This window comes from Malus sylvestris, chromosome 5, assembly GCF_916048215.2.
Source record: "Malus sylvestris chromosome 5, drMalSylv7.2, whole genome shotgun sequence".
Classification (NCBI taxonomy): Eukaryota; Viridiplantae; Streptophyta; class Magnoliopsida; order Rosales; family Rosaceae; genus Malus; species Malus sylvestris.
Genome location: NC_062264.1, coordinates 4,249,374 through 4,258,335, shown reverse-complemented (window position 1 = coordinate 4,258,335; position 8,962 = coordinate 4,249,374). Strand labels below are relative to the sequence as shown.

Here is an 8,962-nt window from a genome sequence, read left to right as displayed (position 1 = left end):
TTCCCCAGACCACCCGAGTTCAGTTTTGTAGTGATAACTGATGTCTGAGATGTGCATAACCTTGGAACGATCCAAGCTTCCTTCATTGCGTATTCGCTCTACAAGCTCATGGGGAACAGTTACCAAACTCAAACTTTGAAGACATGTAAGATGATCGCATTCAATTTAGGCAACTCCATTATGTATAATTCAGACAGCTTGGGAAATCCACTGTGAAAGACCAATTGATTTCCGAGATATGCATTGTTCAGCCGAAGTATGCTCGAATTAGGTAGTGCTGGGATGTAAGGAAGAAAATCTTCTGTTAATCTGGACCAATGCAACCTTAATTGCGTTAAGGCTGAAAAGAGAATGAAACCAAAGCGGAAGCTTCTCTAATTTTCCAATTAGACCAAGTGCCTTCAGCGAAGGAGGTGCTGATGGCAATGCATCCAAGCGTAACACCTCATCCTCATTACTTGTATGGACAAAGAAGTGCTCAATGAGTTTCATGCTTTCAAGCGACTTGCACAAGTCCTCCTCATCTGAGTCTCTCACATTGGTTATGCTCATTCTTGTGAGTTGGGTCAACTGTCGAAGTTGTTTGACTAGCGTGCCTTCTAACTCGATAGCATCACAAACTTGTAAGCTCTCTAGCTTAAATATGCCTTAGAGGTACTTTTGTGCCATCAAAGAAATAATAAGACCTAAAAAGATCCTGAAAATTGCAATGATACATCAACAGATGCCGTAAGTTTTGTAACTTCACAACTCCTGCTGGAAGCATCCTGATTTTGGAATGCCTAATGTCAAGCGTTTCCAAATGATGAAGATTCCCTATGTCCCTTGGAAGTTCTTTCACTTGTATTCCTTTCAAATTTAAATACTTCATGTTATAGAACTTCACTAATTGATCTGGGAGTTTAGTAATCGGGACATGTCTAAGATCCATTACCTTCAAGAGTTTGAAATCAGATGGCAACTTTTCAACTGAAGAAGAATCAGTCATATTAGGAGCAAAAATAAAGAATGTGCGAACCTTTGACATGTCTCTGTGTGCTTGTTTTCCATAGTTTGCTTGCACTGAGAGGCGATAGGGAGCCCTTTTATCTTCATTTGTTTTTTGCTCATTATAGACAGTGCAGAATTTCTCAACTTCGGAAATTGAAAGAGCAAGTTCTTGTAAGAGGTGATGCATCGTTAAAGCTTTTGCCCTTCCATATGGTTCCCTCTTAACAACTTGTACCATGCATCAGCAAGTGAGCTCTAAAGGATCAAGTAAAATTAGTTAGATGTTTGTTAAAAGTTTGTTAGGTTTCTTATGTAAATAGACAGATTAGACAAGGGTATAATTGTAATTGTAAGAGCAGTATATTGTCTATATATACACTGCCATACCATTGTAACTTTTAACAAAGAATTAATATAAGAGAGATATTTAGAAACTGTGATTTCTACATGGTACCATCGCCAAATCACCTCACGGCTTCTTCGATCCTGCCATTTTCTTCTGCTCCTCTCTGATCTTCTTCTCCGGTGAAATTGATTGCGTTGTTCTTCTACTTCGATTCAGGTTCTCGACTTCTTTTTCTTGAATCTTAATGGCGTCTCCCTCTGCATCCTCATCTCCAATTGAGTCGGTGCCTCCTCCCAACCCTAATTCTTCTTCCCCAAATCTCAATTCCTCTCAGATGTATAATTCTCTCACGATCCAGAACATTGGCAGCATGGTTCCGATCAAGCTCCGGCGATCCAATTATCTGCCATGGCGTGCTTTGTTTGCTCCGATTCTTCGTCGCTACAAGCTCCTTGGGATTGTTGATGGCACTGAGCCTTGTCCATCTCCCTTTCTTCCTGATCGCTCTCTTAATCCTGCTTTTGAGCAATGGTATGAGAAAGATCAGAATCTGCTTATCTGGTTCAATTCAACGCTCTTTGAGGAAATCATTCCGTTCACAGTTGGTGTCTCTTCTGTTCGTGATCTCTGGCTCAAACTTGAGCAGCGTTTTGGTGGTGTCTCGGATGCACACATTCATCAATTGCGTTCGAAGCTTCAAAATATTCAGAAAGGTTCTCAGTCCATGTTTGACTATCTTCAACAAATCAAGGAGATCTCCGATTCTCTCACTGCTGCTGGTGTATCTCTCACTGATCATGATCTCATTGCTGCAACTCTTGCTGGTCTCTCTGATGATTTTGAATCATTTACTGATTCTATCTTACTTCGCCTTTCGTCTACTTCTTTGGATGAATTACATGGCCTGTTGCTCACTAAGGAGTTATCCATGGAGCGTCGTAAGCAAATCTCTTCCTCTGAGCCTTTTCATGCCTTTTCTGTGCAAGGCCAACCACCTCTACTTCCCACACCACCGCAAGCTCTTGCTGCTCAGACTCCTGGAGCATCACCACTTCAGAATTCCTTTCGGTATAATTCTAACCGAAGCTACAATCGTGGTTCTAATCGAGGCTACACCCGTGGTTCCAATAGAGGCTCCAATCGTGGTTTTAATCGTAGCAACTCCAACTCTGGTTTCTCTCGTGGTTCTTATAATTCTGGATTCAACCGTCATGCCTCTCCTTCAGGTCACAAAACTCCCTGTCAAATTTGTGGCTCTACTAGCCATGAAGCTCTTGATTGCTTCGACAGAATGAATCCAGAAATCTCAGGCAAGTTTCCCCCAGCTAAACTTGCTGCCATGTGTGCTCATTACACTGCGAAGTCCTCCAATTCTTGGCTCATAGATTTGGGTGCTACCTCTCACATTACAAATGATATCTCCAATATTCAATCTCCAACTCCCTACCATGGTGAAGACAAGGTGTACATCGGAGATGGTAAAGGTCTGTCTATTGCTCATACTGGCACATCTACTTTGCATACTCCTGCTTCTTCTTTTCAATTACACAATGTTCTTCATGTGCCTCATATGAAACACAGTCTACTTTCTGCCTATCAGTTTATCAAAGATAATGATTGTTCATTGACTCTTGACATTCATGGATCCTCTGTCAAGGATCGTTTTACGGGGATGACGCTTTTGCAGGGCCCAGTTAGAGGTGGATTCTTTCCTATTAAAGGCTCTTCTTCCTCCAAAGCTCCTACCTTTCCTACTGCACTCGTAAGTAGTTCTACTAATGTTCGCATTTGGCACAGGAGACTTGGTCACCCCTCTTCTGTTATCTTTCGGAAAGTTCTGTCTACGAATAAAGTTGCTGTCCAAGGCAGATCGTCTCCAGACTTCTTTTGCAAAGACTGTGCTTTGGCAAAGAATCACAAGCTTCCCTTTGGTACTACTCCATCTGCATCTTCGACCAGTCTTGAATTGTTGCATTGTGATGTCTGGGGGCCGTCTCCTGTTGTATCCGTCAGTGGCTATAGATATTACTTGCTTATTGTTGATGATTACAGCAAGTATAGTTGGTATTTTCCCTTAAAGTCTAAGTCTTCTGTATTTTCAACCTTTGTGGAGTTCAAATCATATGTAGAGAACACTATTGGTAATAAAATCAAGGTTGTTCGATCTGATTTAGGGGGTGAGTTTACAAGTCATCAGTTTCAGCATTTTCTTAAACTTCATGGCATTTTACACCAATTTAGTTGCCCTCATACTCCTGAGCAAAATGGATGCGTTGAAAGGAAACATCGCCATTTGGTTGAAACTGCTCGTACACTCTTAGTGCAATCTCAAGTGCCTCATATGTTTTGGGTTGAAGCTTTTTCAACTGCTATCTATCTCATTAATCGACTTCCACTTGGTGGTCTACTGCAATCTCCTTGGGAACTCCTCTTCTTCACTTCTCCAGATTATTCTCGCCTTCGAGTTTTTGGCTGTGGTTGTTATCCCTGGCTCAAACCCTATACGACATCTAAGTTGGATAGTAAGAGTAAATCCTGTGTATTTCTTGGGTACAGTCTTCAGCACAAGGGGTATCGCTGTCTTGATCCACTTACCCAACGTGTTTATATCTCTCGGCATGTACTATTTGATGAGACCACTTTTCCATTCCATACTCTATCATCTGCCACTGTTCTTCCCCCTCCTTCCTTTGCTGATACTTCCCAAGTAAATCCTTGTGTCAACCTGCAATTTCCTATCCCTGCTCCTTCTTCCCCTGCTCCTTTGAGTTCATCACCTGCTCCTTTGATCAATCCCTCCAGCACACATTCTCCTGTACCTCCACTGCATTCTCAAGTGCATCCCTCTCATGTGCCCTCTTCAGTCCCCTTATCTCCACTCTCCCCTCCTCCCACTAATATCCATCCTATGATCACACGATCTAAAGCTGGTATCTCTAAACCCAAAGCCTACTCAGCCACCAACCATCATTTACCTGACACTGTTGATGTTATTCCCTCTACTTATCTTCAGGCCTCCAAACATGCCCATTGGAGATCTGCTATGCAGGATGAGTATAATGCCTTGCAGTCTACAGGCACTTGGTCTCTCGTTCTGTTTCAATCTCATCAGAATATTGTTGGCTGTAAATGGGTGTTTCGGGTTAAGAAACATCTGGATGGCACTATAGATCGATACAAAGCTAGGCTTGTGGACAAAGGCTTTCATCAGCAAGCTGGTTTGGATTACAAGGAAACGTTCAGTCCCGTTGCCAAACCAGTCACCATTCGCATTCTTCTATCTCTTGCAGTTCAATATGATTGGTTTCTTAACCAATTGGATATCAGTAATGCTTTTCTGCACGGAGACCTTCAAGAAGATGTCTATATGCAGCAACCCCCCGGTTTCAGTGATCCCAATTATCCTCATCATATCTGCAAACTTCGAAAATCCTTGTATGGATTGAAGCAAGCTCCTCGGGCCTGGTTTGACAAACTTTTTGTAGTTCTGAAGTCCTTGGGATTCCATCAATCACAATCTGATGCTTCTTTGTTTGTGATTCAAACACCTGTCCCCATTATTGTCTTGGTGTATGTCGATGACATTCTTGTCACCGGTCCAAATCCTACTGCTTGTCACAGTTTCATTCAGCAACTCAGTACTATTTTTCATGTGAAGGACTTAGGCCCCTTGCATTATTTTTTGGGTCTTGAGGTTTAGAGATCCTCTGTTGGTCTTTTCCTACATCAAAACAAGTATATCTTTGACCTGCTTCACAAGACAAACATGGCTGGTGCTAAACCCTGTCTTACACCTCTTGGGTCAGTCCAACTTGATCACACAGGTTCCTTGTTACCTGATCCACACGAGTACAGATCCATTGTAGGTGCCTTGCAATACTTAACTTGGACACGACCTGATTTATCTTTTGCTGTAAATCAGGTCTGTCAATTTATGCATGCTCCCCGTGAACCACATCTTCAAGCAGCTAAACGCATTCTCAGATTTCTGAAAGCCACAGTCAGCCATGGTTTGTGGTTCAAGAAAGGTGATATTCATCTTACTGCCTATTCGGATGCTGATTGGGCCGGCTGTCCTTTTGATCGACGCTCTACTAGTGGATATTGTATATTTCTAGGATCCAATCTTATCAGCTGGAGTGCTAAGAAGCAACCAACGGTTGCTCGTTCCTCCACTGAAGCCGAATACAGGTCGTTAGCCCACATAGCAGCTGAAATCACCTGGATTTGTAAAGTGTTCAAGGATCTTGGTCTTCACCTTCCTCATGTTCCTTCTCTCTGGTGTGACAACCTGTCTGCCATATCTCTTGCTTCCAATCCAGTTTTCCATGCTCGCACCAAGCATATAGAACTTGATTACCATTATATTCGAGAGCTGGTCCTTGCCAATCTTCTCAAAGTTCAGTATGTGTGCTCTCAAGATCAGTTAGCCGACATTCATACCAAATCTCTGTCTAAATCCCGATTTCTATACTTGCAATCCAAGCTTTCTCTTGGTCCTTTTGATGCATCCAAGTTCAGCTTGACGGGGTGTAAAGGATCAAGTAAAATTAGTTAGATGTTTGTTAAAAGTTTGTTAGGTTTCTTATGTAAATAGACAGATTAGACAAAGGTATAATTGTAATTGTAAGAGCAGTATATTGTCTATATATATACTGCCATACCATTGTAACTTTTAACAAAGAATTAATATAAGAGAGATATTTAGAAACTGTGATTTCTACAAGCTCTGCTATGTAGCTTTCAACCAGCTATTCTGGCTTGGCCCATCGAACGTTTTCCACAAACCCCTCTGCCATCCATAGTCTAACAAGTCTGTCACTTTCGATCACATAATCTTCTGGGAAATTAAATGCACATGTATAAGAAACAATGCTTGAGTCGGTAAGGTAAACCATTAAAGCTTAGCATCAAGATTCTCTTTACTACTACAAGCATTGGCTTGTTGGTTAACTCCCGATTAAAAGTAGTGTAAAAGTTTGTCCACTCAGACGCCAATCTTTTGGTTGACATGAGAGCACCCAAAGCCACAATTCCGAGAGGTAATCCTTTGCATTTTCCAAATTGTCAGGCAGGCCAGAGAAAGCTTTCTTGAAAAAAAGAACCCAAACCTCATTCTCCTTAAGAGGCTGCACAGAATGAACATGGCATCCAAATCCAAATGAAAAGGATGCAATGTCTTCTCTTCGAGTTGTAAGCATGACCCGGCTTCCATGTGTTCCATCTGGAAGTGCTCCATTTATCTGTCTCCAAAGATTAATATCCCACACATCGTCAAACACAATAACATACCTCTTTGGCTGCAAATAGTTGGCCAGCAATTCCACCATTTGTATTTGGCTCATGCTGCTCAAGTCTTGAGGAACACGTTCCATTGCAGATCCAAAAAGTTCTTTTTAACAAAACTCTCAATAGACTTTCGATGTTGTAAGTTTTCGAGACTGTGATCCACGCATAACAATCAAACTTGGCAGTTTCACTGTTGAAGGTGTCCACAACCAAGCTTGTCTTATCCGAACCCCCCATACCAACTACTGAAATTATGGTCCTCTGAGGCTCTTCAGACAGCAACCATCCAACAAACTTTTCTTTAGCATCTTTGATTCCCACAAGTTCATCATCTTTAAAGAAAAGAGACGACTCACCGTAGATATTAATTTGGCCGTGATCGCAATCACGGCCGCCTTCGCTACAATCAACACCACGAAGTTGTTTTCTTTCCGGAATAGCTTTGATGATGATCTTGTGCAATTTGGTGGCGATGCAATGCCTCTTCTAAAGATTCATGGGGAAGAAAATTGTTTGATGAAGGGCTCTTGTGTATGGACCCCAACATTTCACCATGTTTCTGTGATATGTGAAATCATCAATGATGTCTTGAACATCGATGGAGACGTCCCTCACAGTTTCCATCCATGTTTCCTCTACTTCACCTAAAGCTCCGCTTCTTTCGGTATCTTCCAAGAAGGATTTCATGGCTAGCAGCTCACGAATGAGGTGTTGAAGTTCATCACCAACTCCTGCTAACTGAGACACACCGCTTTCGAGGATCAATCCTACTTTCCCGATCAGCAGGTCTACGGCAGCTGAAGCCATTCCCTCTTCTTTCTATTACTCTCTGTACATATTTTGCTACAAATTCGTTTTCTGCGTAATGATCGATTATCTCATTTGTTTGATCTATTATTCTGATATTATTGGTCCCCTTTGATCATGGCATGGGATTCCCTTTTTTACTTATTTTTTTGGATAAACAAGTCTCCTTTTTTCCTATGCATGCGAACAAAAGTTGACCAGTAATGTTAGGAACACTAAATTTGAAAACAAAATTTTGTAAATTAAATGATATGTGTTCAGTCATATTTAGAATAGAAATGTGATTGTGTAAATCTTAGGGAATCTGAGAAAGTATCTTATATTCATATTAGGATTTGGATTACCTATTAAATGTTGTAATCCTAAAGGGAAAGGTTTTACCCTTCCTACTACTATAAATAAAGGCACAATGGGGTGAATCAAACACACCTCACAATTAAATCAATCTCTCTTCTCTCTAATAGTGGCCGGCCCCCTCTCTCTAAACCCTAGATCGTTCAATCAAATAGGCCTACAACACGTTATCAGCACACTCTTACCAGAAGCTAAGGAATTGACACATCGTTGGAGGAGGCTATCAACCACCAAATTCAAAGGCTTATTCGTTTTTTGCTAATCAGGTACGCTTAAAATAAAAGAAGATATTTGAAACTTCCACGAAGCATGAAAACGTTCCTCATGATGCATGAACCCTTCTATATTCAAAACCCAATGTTATTGGGCTATGGGTTTTTGAATCCAATGTTATTATTTTAGCCTTCTAAATATTAACCTGTATGTTAATATTATTTTGCTTCTACAATCGACCATGTATGGTCCGATTTATTGACTTAATTAAAAGTAACCTGCAGACCATTAATCTGATAATGAATCCAAAATTATTGACCTGAAAATCACTTTTGGACATTAACTATTCAATAATTTAATTCTCTTATTTGAACCGTTGACTTACTTTCGTAATCCCGAAGCAGTCATACTTGAGTTCCCGAAGAACCTCAAATCCACTACACTTAGTTGTATATTGCATTATGTGTTCTTGCAGGAACCTCTCTTTTATGAACTAAATGTTCATAAACTAATTTGAACCTGTAGTTTCAAATTTAGTGCCTTTGAAACCCAAAGTTTCCATAAAACAATACACCCATGAAAACTCAACGTTTTTCATAAACACCATGTCTTAGAACTCCAATGTTCTAACTTTGATGCTTATGGATGATTCCTTCCCATAGCAACAATCACAATCTTGTTCCCTCCAATTCAGTGGATTGTCGAACCGTCACAAGTTTGATTTTCTTGATTTGGACATTTCTAATAGAAACCACTTTATGTAGGGTACAAGATGTGAATCTCCACTTGACTATCAAGAAGCTAAGACACCATTGAAGCCAACAATGGCATGGAAGAGCTGAATAAGCCTCTGCCATGATCTTCATTCGAAGACCTATGCTTAAAGCATTACAAACGGAAGTACCTCCCAAACGAGGATTCCATGTAAAACCTAAAACTTCAAGCATAAAGGGATAATATTCC

At 40.8% G+C, this 8,962-nt stretch overlaps 1 pseudogene; it reads right to left on the bottom strand.

Annotated features, from left to right (window-relative positions):
* Positions 1–587: 587 nt before the first annotated feature.
* On the bottom strand, positions 588–7,576 carry LOC126623189 (disease resistance protein RPM1-like; annotated as a pseudogene).
* Positions 7,577–8,962: the final 1,386 nt, after the last annotated feature.